The sequence below is a fragment of the Equus caballus genome, chromosome 16, assembly GCF_041296265.1.
Source record: "Equus caballus isolate H_3958 breed thoroughbred chromosome 16, TB-T2T, whole genome shotgun sequence".
Lineage (NCBI taxonomy): Eukaryota > Metazoa > Chordata > Mammalia > Perissodactyla > Equidae > Equus > Equus caballus.
Window position 1 is genome coordinate 66,182,846 of NC_091699.1, and position 18,297 is coordinate 66,201,142.

At 37.4% G+C, this 18,297-nt stretch overlaps 1 protein-coding gene and 1 non-coding gene across 15 annotated transcripts in view; both read right to left on the bottom strand.

Annotated features, from left to right (window-relative positions):
• Nucleotides 1-18,297, bottom strand: part of RBMS3 (RNA binding motif single stranded interacting protein 3) — a 1,248,509-nt gene that overhangs the window by 918,522 nt on the left and 311,690 nt on the right. The window lies entirely within an intron of this gene.
• On the bottom strand, nt 9,670-9,776 carry LOC111768503 (U6 spliceosomal RNA). Its single transcript, XR_002800903.1, has one exon. It is a non-coding gene; the product is annotated as a U6 spliceosomal RNA (small nuclear RNA).

Here is an 18,297-nt window from a genome sequence, read left to right on the forward strand (position 1 = left end):
GGCCAGGGAGGGAGCTAGAGGTGGGACATAGGAAGATGGAGTCAACAGCTTTTGTGCTATAAAATTCCAATAAAATCCCAAAGTCATTGAATATTTTGGAGAAATCCTAGAGACAGAGGGGAGGAAACATCTTGAAATGTATTCATGATTGGCAACAAAGTGAAGGAACTCTATGAGCATAAGCAATATTCACCTGGAAGCCTGCAGTTGCATCATACTCATTACCAAAACATTGAAACATGCCTGTGCTGATTGTCAAATAGCTGATCCCCTCAGCAACCTCTACTCCCCCAGGGATCCCAGGAGCCACCGGAATTCCCAGGACCCAGGGAATGGGAACTAAACTAAGGGATTGACACCTGGACCTGCTCAGGCCAGTGTCCATTCTGAATGGTGAGTGCCCTCCACTGCTGGCACATCTCTCTATAAACATGACATTGAAACTGCATGGTAGGGAGAGCATGAAATTTTATTAGCAAATAAGAGCTGCAGAATGGGAATGAGGAGTGCAGTGGCTATTATAACTCACTTAAAATAAAATATATTTTTAAGGACATTCTGATTTCCTTTTAATTTAAAGTTTCTCAACCATTACATTTCCCACTATGGGGGTTTTCAGGACTCTAATCCTTGGAGTTGGAAAGACAAGTCTGTAGTTCTAAAACTTGTTGTTGGTGGTAAGTAAAGACACCAGAGGACACATTAACCTTCATTCATATACACCACTCAGATATGGGGCAAGATGCCATCCATAATTTCATTCAACATACAATTAATGGGGCCCCCACTATTATCCAGACATCCTCCTTGGTGCTGAGAATGCACCCACAATAAAGACCCACTTATAATTCTCCAGAACCCACAGCCAGCGATTCTATCACATTGGTCCCTCTTTAGAATGATTTAAACTTTTTAAAAAGTTCTTTCATTTCACCTTAAAAAATTTCCATGGGAAAGGTTTTTCTGGAGCCTTGTGGTCCAGGAATGCTTTCCTCTTTTTTTCTGGAGTGAGCATATTTAGCCTATTGTGACTCTTGGCTATAGATGGTTCCTTAAGCATCAAACAAATGGTGTACACTGAGTAAGACTGAGGACATGTGCTTGGTGAATTACAGGCAGGAGCAAAAATATAGTTGCACTCAGAAGGGTTTTCTTATTTATGTTTGGTTGTCTCTCTTTTTTCCTTCTTTCCTCCCTCTTTCCTTCTTTTCTTCCACTTTTACCTCTCATCTGTGATCTATAGTAGCCTTTCTATTTAACACAATGCTGTCTAAACAGAAGTTAAAATATAATGACATACACCTGAAATTTATATAATGCTATAAACCAACATGACTTCAATAGAAACATTTAAATAAATAAATGCATATATATAATATAAATATAAATTTTTAAAAAATGAGGAAGGGAGAAAGCGATGGAAGAATAAATGAAGGGAGGGAGGCAGGCAGGCAGATCAGCCACTGCTTGAAATTCTAGTTAAATCACAGCCCAGGGAAGTATTAGTATGATAATACTGGATAACCTTTCTGCTTCAAGCTGAGTAATTCAACTCCTTTTTCCATATATTTTGTTTTACAAAGGCCCATTCCTCTCACAAACTTTTAGTATCTGCATTAAGACCCTCCTCATATCCCCCTGCCAGTACATCATCTCTGTAATAAATTGCCTTCTGTTTGGTAATACCTTGTTTAGATTTTATTTTCTAAAACTACACTTTGATGATGAGACAGTGGAGTTTTAAAAGATATTACAAAATTAAAATTTCTGCCTGTTGCAGTTTCTAGGAACTAAAGCTGATCCTCATCAAATTATGCTAATTTACTGTACAGTGTTTAATTAAATCTTACCCCAGGCAATCGACTTCCAGGGTTTATTTTTACAGCTTAGAACTTTCAAACACAAAAATGCCTTTCAATTTAAATTTTTAAAAAACTATTCACTGAAGTTTATTAGGAAAAAATTTTTGCCTTGCATCCTTTACTCCAGCTTCAGGTCCCTTTCTTTCTCATTCTTTGTCTCTTTCTCTTTTCCGGAGAACAAAAATGTTTCTTACAATGTCCCTTCTCCATTCTGAATAGTAGATAGTAAATTTCTTTCTGAAATGGCAATTTTCTTCATCTGGGCCATTTCCCAGGCAGATTGTGTTCAGCTAAATGTAAAGATAACTGACTGGGGATAAGATGGGACCTCTTTCATTAGGAAGTGACAAGGACTGCACATGCTCCAATAGAATACATGGGTCTCATTGCCACTTATTCCTCAGGTTCGCTTTCATGGGCGAGGAACAGGTGGATATTCAACAGGCTGCCTCATCTCCTTACCACCGGCTAGAGTTGAAAGGAAGGTGCTCTCTCCTTTCATCCTCACCCATCCACCCAGTCCCTGACTTAATCATCTGTCAGCTGACAGATAAAGAACTGTGCTTTCTAAATCTTTCCTTGTAGAAATCCCTACATGGCGAAGAACTACCTGAGGCTCACTGGGCTTCTGCCACTAAACCGTCACACAAGAATGTGAAAACAGAACCAGCCGACCTGAAAGCTTAGAAGACATTTTGCTTCAGCTAGGCATGTTTTTGTCCTTCTGGACATAATATTACATCTGAGTGTTACAACATTTGCCCCAAATCTTGATTTTAAGCAGATCAATGTTTTCAAATCATTTTCCAGAGCAAGTACTATAACATTTTTACAATTTTCCATCATTTCTTGGATTTGAATTAAAACAGTGAGCATTGTCCTTTGAATGCCATATACAATTCAAAGTTGACATGGCATCACTGAGGTGTTGGCCTGTTCCCATCAATGTCCTCTGCACAGGGACATTCATTCACCCTTTGCTGTGTGATTTCTGCCCTTTCCCATTTAAGTCACAGAGAAGAGGAACAATCTCCCATATGTCAAATCCACTCAACCTCTGTGGAGCACTTGTGGTAGGCAGCTTCCAAGATGGCTTCTAATGATCCCTGCCACCAGGCATTCTCAATCTGTGTACTCCCTCCTACACTGCACCAGGGTTGATCTGTGTGGTCAGGGAAGTAGAGTAGAAATGATAGTAGATCACTTCTATTTTAAGTTATAAAAGATGACATCTTCCATCTTGGATACTCTCTCCCTCTCAGTCTCTCTCTCAATCAATCAATCAATTTCTCTCTCTCCCTTTTTCTCTGATTTCTTGCTCTGAGAGGAGCCAGTCCCATACAACACTCAAGTCTACAGAGAGGCCCACGTGGCAAGGAGTCCCAGCCAACACCCAGCGAGGAACTAAGTCCTGCCAACAACCACAGAAGTGAACCTGGAAGCAAATCCTCCCTGAGTTGAGCTTTCAGATGAGACTTCAGCTCTTTCCAACATTTTGACTGCAAGTTTATGAAAGATTAAGCCTTCAGAACCACCAGCTTCCCAGATTCCTGACTCACAAAAACTGTGAAATAATACATGTTTGTCATTTGAAGCTGCTAAATTTGAGAGCAATTTGTTACATAATAATGGGTAGCTAATATAGGAATGTTGACTATCCTATTCTTCCCTTTTCTGGTATCTCAGTCAAAGCCTGATAGGAAAAGAAATCATGTGGTCATTTAGAACAGAGGGACTCAATGCAGGTAAGGGTTAAACAGGTGACAGAGTTGCTGAGAACTCAGAGAAGAGTGAGACAACCCAGAGATTAGCAGCGTCAAGCAGCCACTACCACTCCTAGACTAGAAGGGGAAAGAGAAGAAGTAGTGTTACCAGAGCCCATGGAACAGATTACTTTCTAGTGTGGCACTGTCCAATAGGACTTTCTAAGATACTGGAAATGATCTATATCTGCACCATCCAATATGGTAGCCACTAATAACATGTGGCTACTTAGCACTGGAAAGTGGCTAGTACAACTGAAGAACTGAATTTTTTATTTTATTTAGGTTTAATTAATTTAAATGTGTATAGCTGTATAGAGCTATATACAATGGTGGTTACCATACTGCATAGTGAAGCTCTAGAAGCTAAAACCATAGTAGGCCATTCCCATGGGAGCTGGAGCCTTGGAGGACATGTTGCTGCTGCCTAAGATATCACTAGAGCTAGAGAAGGACCAAGAGATAGTCCCTGACATCTCTCATCACCACCATTACTCTTTCTCTCAAATTTTCCTGCCAGTACTTTCCATTGGTGGTATCTGGCAAGAAGCAGATTCCTGGAGCCAGTCTCCCTGTGGGATATAGAGCAGAGCAGGGAGGAGGTACCAACTTCAAGGGAGTACGAACCCAGGAGAGAACTCAAAGTCTTGATGAGCTCTAGAATATCCACAAGCAAAGGCCTTTCTCTTGATAAGCAAAATAATACCATCTTCCTTTGGGGTTGCACAGTAGCCTTGGGGGCAGCCCTAGGACTCAGCTAATCAAGTCTTTTCTTCCAAACAAGTACACGCTCTCTCTAAAAGGAATTCAAGTAAACAAATGTCTCTCCATCTTCTTTTGTGTGTTGCATGGGGTATTGTATTTTCCATGGTAAGCTGTAAATTGTTCTATTCATTTTCCATTGCTGTATAACAAATTACCACACACTTAATGGCTTAAAACAACACACACGCGTTATCTCACAGTTTCCATAAGACAGGGATCCAGGTAAAGCTTAGCTAACTCCTCTTTGCCAGGATCTCACAGTCAGTAAGCAAACTGTTGGCCAGGGTGGAGGCTCAACTAGGGAAGAATCCACTTTCAAGTTGATTCAGGTTGTTGGAAGAATTCATTCCTTGCAGCTGTATGACTAGGGCACCAAGCTTCTTACAGGCAGTTGTCTGGAGGCTGCCCTAAAGTCCTAGAGGCTGTCCACAGTTCCCTGCCACATGAACCTTCCGGTAGGCAGTTCATAGCATGGTTGTTTGCTTCTTCAAGGCCAACAGGAGATTTCCTTGCTCTGGCCTGCTAATAAGGAGTTTCATATAACAAAATACAATCATGGGCATGATACTCCATCACCTCTGACATACAATGTAACCTAAACAAGGAACCAACATCCCATCACTTTTGCCATATTGTATTAGTCAGAAGCAAGTCACAGGTTCTGCCTGTCCTCAAGAGGCGATTATACAAGGATGTTATTCATTGGAGGTTCACCTTATGGTGTGTCCTCCATATTTGTGGAGAACAAAGTCTATGTCTTATTGATATTTGATGTTTATATTGTTAACAAACATCACAGTGCTTTGCACACTGGAGTTGTTTAATAATAATTTTTTGGATTAGAAAATCATATTTCCAAGGTATTGCTCCTTGGGAATACATTGATACCCAGTATGCGGCAAGATGGGAAATGCAGGGGAAGCTAGATGGTTCTGGAGATAAACCATCTGCTTGGCTAGAACAGATAGTAAGATGTCCCAGCCTCAGGGGGCTGACATCACAGGCTTAGCCACCTAGACAAAAGCGCAGACACAAGGGTTATTACATAGTTCAGGAACATGGTCTGAGATAGAAGTCACACATTACAGCTGTGTCGCAGGTCAGGATGCAGATGGAGTTTATTTGGCTCACATGCCATTTTTAAAAAAAAATGAATTAGTAGCTAACCTTTTCAAATCAGGAAATTCCACACCAAAATTCAGATTCTTTCTTCTTCTTGAAATTGCAATAATCAGCAGGATATGACTTGTGGCCACCCTTGTAAATGAGGAATGTACTTTCCAGTCCATCCCAATCCTGACCCAGCCCTCTCCATTCAGAAGTCATGTGAGTTTGCAACCTCTGATCTAATGTTGCAAGGGGTCTTGGAAAGTGGACCAGGCTCAACACCTAGAAACAGAGGAAATGACTAAACTTTAGTAGTCCAGACAGGAAGCTGAGTTCTTGGAAGCCTCTAGATATGGAGGCCTTCACCAAAAAGGGGCTCTGTTAAGAGTGAAGCCAGGCTAGAGTTACGAGGAGTCTCTGCAGACTCAGTTTTAATAGAGGAAGTCAGGATAGGGATAGCAAAGAAGGCCAGTTCTATAGAGGCTGGCCAACAAAGCACCTTTGCACTGTAGAATCCCATGATCAGAACCAGCCACTGGCAAGACAGTAAGAAACACATAAGATGTAGGGATTCTGTCTTGGTGAGTCCTAGGACCCTCATTCTCAGGGTAATATACTTGAAAAGGGGGCTTAATGCTCCTCTTCCACCAGAGTGGAGGGGCAGAAAGTAGAATTCCATCCCTCAAAGAGGACTGGCTCAGAAACTAGAGAAAAGAACTAAGCCTATGAGTGGAAATGCTAGTAAATTCCATGAAGAGATGGGGAAAGAGGCTGGAGCTGATAAAGGGATTTCATTTCACTTAATTCTTCAAGAATCCAAATTTGTTTCAAGAAATGTTTGGTTTCTTCCAAATTAAGGTATTAAAGAGTCTGTCTCCTGATTTCCTTAAAAAGAAAATATCATCACAGAGTCTCAGACATATTTAACATCATGAATGCAGAGCTTCTGCAACAATTAGCAAGGAGTTTCTATTTCAAAGGAGAAATTGCTGTTTTTATGAATTTTCCCTAAGTGCTGGATAAAACAAATTACTCTACCCCAAAATCTTTCTTTGCCTGCTATTTTCTCCTTCCGCCACCTTTCCTATTTCTTAGCCATCCTCTATTCAGGTGTAGGGAAAGATCAATTTCCTGCTAGTGAATTTCTGAATACTTTAACCTCCTGTTGGTGAATTTCTAAAGCTTGGTACAGTCCCTGGTTTCCATGGTGATAATTTGACAGTAACTACCATCCACTTTCACCACTGGATGTCCACAGAGAGGTGTGGTTTATTCTTGACTGGCAAACTTTTCCACCACGCCTGGCAATCACTCCTACTATTGGTTCACAGAAGGTCTATGAGTGACCTCAGAATCAGCTGTTGAGGTGGTGAAGACTGTTGGACAGCTACGTAAAGCAGCAGTAGCCAGGTAGGTCTCAGTGGGAGGTTATGAGGAACGGAGAACACCCCTTCAAAGTCAATGCTGTCCATACCAGGGTTAGTTTCATATGCCATGAGTGGCATATACTTAACCTCCAGTGCTTATGCATGCCACATCCTACTAAGCAGCAAAATAAAACTCCTCCTAAGAAGCATGTAACCTGAAATTATGATGGAGATGAGGGCAGCTATGAAAGAAGGAGGAGGAAAAATTGAGTGATGGGAGATTTACCATTGCAGCAGATGGAGCCACTGTCTTCAATGTTGTTATAAGAAATAGAGATCCCCAAAATTCTTTTCTCAGATCTCTGGCTGCCATTAGCTGTGTTTTCCCCAGCCCTCCACCCAGTACCTGGAAGTCTCCATGGTGATATGAATAAGTCTTTAGATTTTTTTTCTTTCATTCTTCTTGGAAACTTTGAAAACATCCATTGAATATGCATTAATTTAAAAAATTCATCCAACTAATCTTCAAGGCATGGCTCAAGGACTGCTGGCTAATGAACTCATCAAGTAATTGCTCAGCGTTTTCTGTGAAAGGAAGATTGTGGACTGTGCTGTTCCCAGGAAAGCAAGGTCTTCCCTTTTGGTTATTACACGCTAAGGAAGGGAGTATGGGAGTGGAAGACTATCTGTCCTTGAGAGTTGACTTTATTACCTCTCCATGGAGCATATCTATGACTTTAAAAGGAATGTCTGAGTACTAGAAGTTTGGTAAGAAACTTCCTTCTTTTTTGAATCAGTGTACTACATTCCACCATTAGTACTCCCTTGAGTACCAGCGAGGTAACCAAGCATGCCTGGCACCTTTATAAGTCTCTTTTCAGGGGAGCTAGGTTCCAGCTCATAAATATGACTGAAATTTGGTTGCAAACATACCCCAAAGGCTACAAGTTGATGCTGCAGACACAAGTGAAACTCACTTGTCAGCCGGGCTCATCTGTTTCATTAAGGATGGGGCTAGGTGGACAGGGACTGCAATGAATCAAGTTGTTTTGAGGTCTAAGTGAGAAAGCTTGTGACAGGAAGAATGAAGTTGAAAAAAAAGTTTCTTTTTATACAGTAGATAGAGGAAAAGAAGTCAAAACTGCTGCCAATGGGTACAAAGTCTCCTAACACTCTGTGACCTACACAGCCATGTGTACTGCATGGTCCCCTGCCCTGCCTCCCTCAGGAAGAAACAGAATCTTATGCTATGGAATAAAATCCAGATCACTGTTTTGGGGCCCCCAGTCTGACGTTCATCAGACACTTTTTTCAGTCTATCTGGGAAAATGAATCACATAGAATAAGAATAATTTTTCCTTCCCTCCAACCCAAACCCCCGCCCATTTACTTAATACCCCCACTGCTTATGCATGCCATATTTATTTGAAAGATGGTTATTTAAAAGATTCTGTTAAACAAGGGGAAGACATGTATATGATATGTACTTGTGTGTGTGTGTGTAAAACATCAAATGAAGATGACAAACTGAGGCTAAGAGCCATGCAAAATTCCCATTCTCATTGGATGTTCTGTTTATATGTCACTGAGTAACAAACTTCCCCAAAAATACTCATTTATTCAGCTCATGAAATTGTAATTTGCAGTTAAAATATTGACTTACGTCTATAGTTACTGACACAAAAGACTCTCTAGATTTATTAAGTAAAAAAATAAATTAAAAAGCTAATTGTAAAACAATGCATACAGTATGGTCCAAATTCCAGAATTACAAAACTCAAAAACACAGAATAGAACCATATATACGTGGTTTTGAATATATACAAAGTGGTTACTTCTAAGGAAGGAATTGAGTGAAGGGAGACTTTCTGTTTTATTCTAAATACTTCTTTATTATTTGAATTTGTACAAATATACACAGTTGTTACTTAGGTAATTAAATTAAAAGTAAATATATTAAGAATAAAAGAAGTTTTACAAACCCATCTGAAAATCAATTTTCTTGGTATAGTAATGACTACAACCCATCATCCAAACAATTGATCAGTGTACATTTAAATCAGCCATCAGTATAGTACAGCCACTATGGAAAACAGTATGGAGATTTCTCAAAAAATTAAAAGGAACTATCATATGATACAGCTATTCCACTTATGGGCATTTATCCAAAGAACATGAAAATACTAATTTGAAAATATATATGCAGCCCTATGTTCATTGCAGCATTATTCACAACAGCGAAGACCTGGAAGCAACCCAAGTGCCCATCAATGGATAAATGGATAAAGAAGACTTGATATATGTATACAATGGAATATTACTCATAAAAAAGATGAAATTGTGCCATTTGTGATGACAATGGATGGACCTTGAGGATATTATGCTAAGCAAAATAAGTCAGACAGAGAAAGACAAATACCATATGATTTCACTCATAAGAGGAAGCTAAACAAACAAACACATGGATAAGGAAAGCAGACTGGTAGTTACCAGAGAAGAAGGGGGTTGGGAGGAGAGTGAAAGGGGTAAAGAGGCACATATGTACCGTGACGGATGGAAATTAGACTTTCGGTGGTGAACATGATGCAGTCTATACAGAAGACAAAATATAATGATGTACACCTGAAATTTATACAATGTTTCTAAACCAATGTGACCTCAGTAAAATAATTTAAAAAATAAAATAAATCAGCCACCAATAGCTCTCCTTACTCTTATAGTCAATAGATGTTATTATCTACTTAACACATTTGACACATTCTTTTTTTTTTATTAAGGTTATGATAGATTACAACCTTGTGAGATAAAAATATGGAACGCTTCACGAATTTGCATGTCATCCTTGCACAGGGGCCATACTAATCTTCTCTGTATTGTTCCAATTTTAGTATATGTGCTGCCGAAGCGAGCACTTGACACTTATTCTTAAGTTTGAAAATTGCATGACTTTCCTTCCCAATGAAACCAGTAAGCACCTGAAGACAAGAATTTTGTCTCCTATTTTTTCTATTTCCTGCCTTCCCACCATCTGGTACATTGTTTAGCACATAATAAATATTTGATAAATATTAGTTGAATTTAACTCACTCTAAGTCTCCTTATAGGCTAAAGATTTGATTGTTGTAAATGTCTGAAAGGATAAAGACTACAGACATACAGGAATACAAATATCTCCTTCAAATTTACACCTTCTACTGAGTCTGCTCCCTAGTTCTCAGTTGGAATTATGCAGAGGCAGGAGAGAGGAGGGAGAGAAGTGCACTTTTAACAGACTGGTTTTCTGATCTATAACTGGCCACCATTATTCTGTGTCCTATGTCACTTTAAAAGCTGCCTTGAAATAGCGTATTGTTGAGTTTCTTAGAGTTAAGAGGGAATAAATACAAGACAGAGAAAATGAGATATATGCATAAAGTTAAAGATACATACAAGCTGTTATAGCATTATTGATTAAAGCAAAATTTAGAAACAAACTAAATGTGAAAAATAGAAATAAATATTTAAATAAATTAGGATCGATCCCCACACCAGAACATGCTGCAAAGCCATGTTTCCAAGGCCTAGTTCACACAGTAAACTGACTCCATATGTTTAAGTCTCCTCCACTCCCAATTCCTGTTGAAATCAAAAGCCAAAATGAACAATGGGGAAAATGTTTTGCTAGCCTTGAAAACGAGGTAAGGATCTTATCTACAAGTCAGACATTTTAAGTAATTATAGCAAGTTCTAAGACAACTGAGACTAGATTGAAGAAAGAAATAGGAAAAGAAAATCATACCTGAGCAATTAATGAAAGGGACCTCATCCCAGATGAAAATAATTGTTTACAATACGGCAAAGAAATGTTATGCAAATCTCAAAATGATTTATGAAATTACATGAATAAACAGTAATAATCTAGACTGAAAGTCACATACAATTCAAAACAAAAGTTTTCTCCTCTCTCATATACCCCTGCAGGAAGAGAAGATAGAAAAGTTTTCTTGATTTACCATCTTACAAGGGCGGCATCAACATCTTTTGTCATTCTTGATTTAAAGTCAATTTTTTTTTTAATTTAAAGATGCTCACTAGGGTTTTCTAGCTGGCCAAACTTGGAAGTAGTTAGAGGAATTAAGAGCTAAAAGAAAAATGTTCTCACAATCTTCCTTAACCTACACACAAAAGAGGCATTATGCTGAACATTCAAGGCCAAGTCCTTGAAAAAGGTCAAAGGCTTATATGCTGTGTATGGCCAAAATAGAAGGAGAAGCAGCACCACCTAATCTTCTACCTCTAGTCCCGCGACCAGAAATTCTCCTAGACCTACCCTCATCATGAGGAGGAGCTGGTTACGCGTGTAGCATTAGAGACCCTTTGGGCCATGGTGCTTGGCTATCCAAAGATGCTTATTCCTGCAAAAGCCACAAGATTGTCAGCGCTCAAAACCTCCTTGGAACATCACAGGGCCCATTCCTCAGCCATCTATGTCTTCTAAAGTGCTTCCACCATCTTATTTCTTACTGATTTATATGAGCTTAAAAGTCCATTATTATTGGCATCACTGCTTTATCTTGCTTAATGAGACAAAGTATATATTATTAACTACAATTTTCTTTTGGTAAAAGTTGCTACTTTTTCTTTTCTATCGTCGTAGTACTTTAGTTATAAAATCGCTAAATTTTACTATTATTATATTAAAATTTATTAGTAGTAATAAAAAATTTAGTTTGAGCAATTCAGTGAAAACAGAGGTAAAGGGAGGAATAAACACGGTTTGCTTAAATTGATGTAATGCAAATTTTAAAACCATATTATCAAAGATTATGTGAAACTCTTATAATATGCTTAATGTATTCTAAATAAAGAGTACATTCTTAATTTTGTTCAAAAAGAGAAAATGTTTGTATACATTTCTATTTAAATATGTGTGTATACGTGTGTTCATGCATATATATACATATGCGTATAGATTGAAAAAAGATATCTCCAATATTTGTCATCTATAGATGCTGAAATTACCTATAATTCATTTTCTTTAATGTGTTCAAAATTTCCTATAATAAACACATCTCGGGGCCGGTCCAGTGGCACAGTGGTTAAGTTTGCACATTCCACTTTGGCAGCCTGGAGTTCACTGATTCAGATCCCGGGTGCAGACCTATGCATGGCTTCTCAAGCCATGCTGTGGCAGGCATCCCACATATAAAGTAGAGGAAGATGGTCATGGATGTTAGCTCAGGGCCAGTCTTCCTCAGCAAAAAAGAGGAGGATTGGCAGCAGATGTTAGATCAGGGCTAGTCTTCCTCCCCCCAAAAATAAAATAAAATAAATAAACACATCTTAAATTAATACAAAGTAACCATTTTAAAATAAAAAAGCTTAATATAATCAAGAAAAATGAACAAAATTGTTTCATTAGTATTAGATTAGAATCATCAACTCAAAAGCAGAGTAAAACAAAATCTGAAGGCAAGCCAATGATCAATACAGAATGAACAAATTTTCACTATTTATTGTAACCAATATCATTCACTAAGTAAAGCTTTTACAATGTAATTATGATATATTCTCTATTCAAGCCAATATTTTTGATAAATGATAATATTCTATAAGGTTAAATCAGTCAATATCCTACTATAAAGCTTTTTTTGTTTGGGGGGAGGTTTTCTTTATATACTGAAAGGAGTCCCTCACTTATAGTTAGAGGCTGGAATTCAAGAATGTCTCTGACATTTTCCAACTGTGTGACTTCAGCTGTCGCTAAACATCTCTGAACCTCCCAGTGTCCACAAACTACAAAACATTGTTACACATTGTCACTTCTTCACAGGATTACTGTGATGAACTGATATAATTTTGGAACTTTGTGTAAGATTGTGTAAAGAGAACTGTATTAATATAGTGATTTGAAATCTGGTTTTGGCACAGTCACCTGTAATTGCTAATGGAAAATCACAGTAAAAATATAAATAAAATTTCATTTTTAAAAAAGCTTTAAATTTAATAAGGAAATAGAAAACATTTCCTAGTATTTCACCCAAAATGCCAATTAAATGATACAATGATGGCACAAAGTGAGGGATAAATATGATTCAGTTGCAAGACTCACATATCACCAAATGGAGACATGAGTTCCATGGATAAGTTTGTAGCTCAGATCATAACCAATATAAGTCAGATCACGAAAAAATGCTTGTCTTTAAATCACTAATATTTTGAAGGTTAGAGAATTAACCATCAGAAAATCTATCACTAAGATACAGATTCAAATGTGGCTGCAAAAAGAGTCACACAGTATCTATCTAGCGAAGATCATGTGGCTCAAACTGTAATTGATGGTAGTTCATTTTTATGAGACTTTAAATTTTGTAAATAGTCTTTGATTGAAAATAGGATGATTGCAATGTAGTATAATAACAGAATATAGTCACTGATGATAGTAGATGAAATCTGACAACAAATTGATATACTTGGACTAATAACAGGGAAACACTCAACTACCTTGGCAACAAGTATAATTGAGATGACAAAATTATGTATCAAACTAATTTTTACAGGGCAAGTATGTATTTGTAAATAGGAAGTCTATGTAATATGCATGTATATAAGTCTAGAATATTGAAAAAGATAACTACACAGGGCACTGAAATAAAAAATAGTTACCAATTAATGAGGGCAAATATTTAATCACACACAGACATAATGCATCAGAACTTACTCATGTAGCAATTTTCCACAGTACAAAAATGATTAAAGATGAAAGCAGAAAAGAATATATGTGAGTAATGGCAGTAGTTCCAATTACTGGAATTTCTGCTCATAAACTACTATAATACTTTTTATTATACTCAGTTATCTGGGGTCCTATCATATTATGATGACAGTTCAAAGACTGCGCTGCCAAACCTGATTCTTTCGATTAAAAATTGGCTATCCTGGGGCTTGCCCAGTGGTATAGTGGTTAGGGTCGTGTGCTCTGCTTCAGCAGTCTGGGGTTCGCAGGTTTGGATCCCAGGCATGGACCTACACACCACCCATCAAGCCATGCTGAGGTGGCATCCCACATACAAAACAGAGGAAGGCTGGCACAGGTATTAGGTCAGTGACAATCTTCCTCACCAAAAAAACAAAAGAAGGGTTATCTAACAATTGAGTATTGAAATATATTAACAAAAACATAATACATATTTTCTTATTTCACCTCTTTTTAATAGCTTCCTCAGAACTATGTAGAAAAATAATACTAGCATTATCACCATCATACCAGGAATTTAGGTGAGATTTGTTTCATTGTCTTAAGTTTTGTTTGATTTTTTGTATTAATTAGAAAATATTGCCCCCAATCCTAAGGCTGATACTATAATAGAAAGCAACAGAATCTAATGGGAGAGAAAGCCAAAACTAGATCCAAAATATATAAGGATTTATATACGGAAAAATGGTATTTCAAACTCTTGGAGAAAGATAGAATTCATTGGTACTATGCTCAGTGCACAAGCTCTCTCTTAGGTCTATGGTGTCTACTTAGCAGAATGCCTGGCATACGCTCAACAATCAATAAAAAACAATTGTTGACTAATTCAGTAAAAAATATTTGTCACTTTTCAACCACATAGAAATTTAAGATGTAACAGAAAAAAGCAAAAAGAAGAATTAAAAGAAAAAGTGGCAATTATACATGTCAATTCAATTTTGTGTAAGCCTTACTATGCAAAACAAACAAAAAACAAAAAAAAAGAAAAACAAGATATCACAGAAAATATGGATAGATATAAACACATAAAAAGGAAAAAGTCTGTATGAAGAATACAATTAAAAGAAAAATGATAAAATGGAAAAATATGTGCCATATGTATGACAGGAGGTGATTAGAATTTGACATATCAGAAAAAAAATTCTAAGAAAAATTAGCTGAGGATATCAATAGGTAAATAAGAAAATACATATAAATGGTCAACAATCCTGGAAAATATTCAAGCTTACTAGTAGTGAAATAAATGCAAATGAATACCATGATGAAATGCCATTTTAAACTAAAGAATTGCCAAAGAATAAAATAACCAAGAAGAAATAACCATATAACCAAAAAGGAAACTTTCTGAAAAGCAATTAGAAAGTATACATCAGGGGCCGACCCCATGGTCGAGTGGTTAAGTTCGCGTGCTCCACTTCAGCAGTCCAGGGTTTCGCCAGTTCGGATGCCGGGCGCGGACACGGCTCCACTCCTCAAGCCACCCTGAGGCGGCATCACACATGCCATAACTAGAAGGACCCACAACTAAAACTATACAACTATGTACCAGGGAGATTTTGGGAGAAAAATGAAAAGTAAAATCTTAAAAAAAAAAGAGAAAAGAAAGTATAGATCAAAAACTGTAAAAGTACACTATATTTTTACCTATTTCATATTTATTTCAAATCAGTTATCAAATATACACATTAATATTGATATGCTGTACAAGAAAGTTCTATATAATATTTATAATAGAAATAATTGGGAAAAAATCTAGATGCTGCCTCCCACTCTCCATTCTTTCCTTCTTCATTTTGTAATAACACTACCATTCTCCTCTCCGTGTTGTAACAGGTGACATTTTTATAAGGAAGTAATTTGCCTTTCATATAAAGGGAAGGACATGGTGCTCATGAAGTAGTTCCAACCAGATGGAAGCGGGCAACACTCTTGGAGATAGAAGAGAAACAATACAGAAGAAATCTGGATTTCTAGGGGACCTCACAGAGTAAAGACACCCATCACAGCTAAGTCACCTGCCTATCTCGCTGTATCAAGAGAGAGAAACAAGCTTCTATCATACCTGAATGACTAAATGTTCAGGTCTCTTTGTTACAGCAGCTTAGTCTCTTTTCTAATTAATACAATGCCCAACAATATAGCATTAAGCTCTAAGGGATCCAGAAGAGTGGAACGGTTAGATTGAAAGGCAAAGTTCCAAAGAACTTTGCATAGTGGGAGCTTAATTCATGTTTATTGAATTGGACCAAAGCAAATCCATTTTCCATGAAACCCTTTAGTAGCATTTTAATGAACTCCCATTGAAATAGCAGGTTAAAGTTAGCTCTAGTTTTAAAATTTGCCACTATTTACAACATATTCAGCAATATTTCTAGGATTTTGCTATGGAACTATTAAGCGATTTCTTTTACATTACATAATTCCAATAAGGACTTATTTGTCCTTTTGTGTGGCTTAAAAGCTGATGCAATATTCAATACAAAAAAGGCTGTGAGTCATTCAGCTTGTTTGGGCAGAAGATGGAAACTTATTGAATGTAGCCCCTCACCTGGTGTCATGGAAACCTGAACAAGTGAATACAAATGTAAAATAGGAATTCACACAATTTCAGAAGGTATACAGAATTACAAATTCAAAAAAATAGGATAATTTGCTTTTCACACTGATTTCTTTACTACTATGTAATATTTTTCTATTGAGGTTTTTTTTTTTAATACAGGCAAAGGAGAGAAAACAGTAGACATTTTCAGAATTTATGTTTCCATCTAAAATTCCCAAATCAACTAAGCCTAAAGACTTCAAAATATATTTTTAAAGTGTCAACCAATGACAGGTACAAGGAAACTGAAATTCTTCTCTAGGGGTTCTATTAAACTTTTAGATGCCCTGACTTTTCAGTGATTTTAGGATAATCGTAGAGACTAGAAAGAATAAATTCTTACTATCTGAACACAAGACCAAAGGTCAGTGTGACATCAGCCTTTGTCCACACAACTGTCAGTCCAACTCTGAACGAGTCAATCCAGACAAAGATGGATTAGTTGAATATCCTTGAGTAGAAATAGCTAAAGATAGCTCTAAACTTAGCAATGAGACTAGGTGGATTCAACTAATATGTCTCAAGTTTCATATGCATACAAACAAATGCCCTGAGCTGGCACTTTATCTCCTAGTAGAGATAAAATGACCCTCACAGAAGATTCTTCTGGAGCATTCTTCTATTCCGTGCATCTCATATTTTAGATACATGTTTGAGGGGAGACAATATCTCACCTTAATAAGTGTGTCTTCCTTTGCCTGACCAACTCTTCAGGTTTCAGGACAAATATCACTTCCTCAGAGAAGCCTCATGGCCCCCTACCCTCACCCCACAGTCTGGGTTAGATGCTTTTGCTATACGCACCCTCATCTCTCTATACAATTTTATCATGGGCTTGGCACACTTTATGCAACTGCCCGTTTGTTTATCGGTATCCTCCACTTTACTCCATGGAGAACGGACTATCTCAATCTTATTCACTGTTTTGTTCCCAGCAATTAGCTCTATGCCTGGCAGAAAATGGGCACTCATTGTCAAATGACTGACTGAATGAATGAATGGACAACTAATGCCAAAGAAATAAAAGGGCAAGACAAACCCACCATTTCTTCACCTGCTCTCCTGGGTCAGGCCTCAATTTTTTATTTGGTAGAGTAGTTATTTTATTATTATTTTCTCACAGAGCTTCAGGTCTCCCTGAAAACCACCTACTACCTCTGAAGGCCGGACCCAAACTTTCCCGCTTTCTCTGCATTACATGTCCCAATCTTGCTTACAACATTTTGAACAGTAAGGAGAAAATGACGCAGGAGTACTTTTTGCTAATTTTCCAATGGTTTATCAACTACTCCTGGACACTAAAAAAAGGCATATTTTCTTGACTGTATGTCGGAGTTTATCTGCTAAAATCTGTAAGCATTGAATGTAGATGAAATCTTTCAATATATTATGCATATAAAAATATGTAGTAATATAGCTTTACATTATTTTTAAGATAAGATATTCTCTATATAAAAGCAAATTTCTAAAGGTTCAAGTTTCTGAGATTAATTAAAATGGTAATGAGAAAAGTTAGGTGAACTCAGCTGTAGATTTGAACCGTGACTATTACTATCGCTTTTCTCATTCACCAGCTGGGTTCCCTGAAGTCAGGAAATCTAGTAGAACAAGGAAGATGCACTAGGGCTCAAGCGCCAAGAGTTGCCTTTGGCTCAATAACAGGGTTGAGATCATAAATTTGAACTGCTCATCCAATTTCCCCATTATGAAATTTACAGACTATTTCTTCCTTATATTCCAAACACTTTGCCACCCAACTGTGGTCCCCATCTGGCTGTAGCTTTCTCTGTATCAGTCCTGATTTTCTGGTTGATGATTCTCCTATGGAAATTGTTTTTGAACAAAACGTTGCAGAAAACAATCTCAGCTGCTGAAGAAATACATTCTGAAATACTCTGTTTTCATTTGCCAACCGTAAAAGTCCAGAAAAATGGAAATTTAATTTTGAGTATCTGAGAAAAATCAAGACAATTATATTTTTAAAATAACACTTGAGAAGTGTTCAGTTCAAAATCCAGCTTAATTTTTTCTGGGGTGGGAGGGGGGCCAGAGGAATGACATTTATACTTGATGGTCAGTGTTAATGGTTTATTGTAGT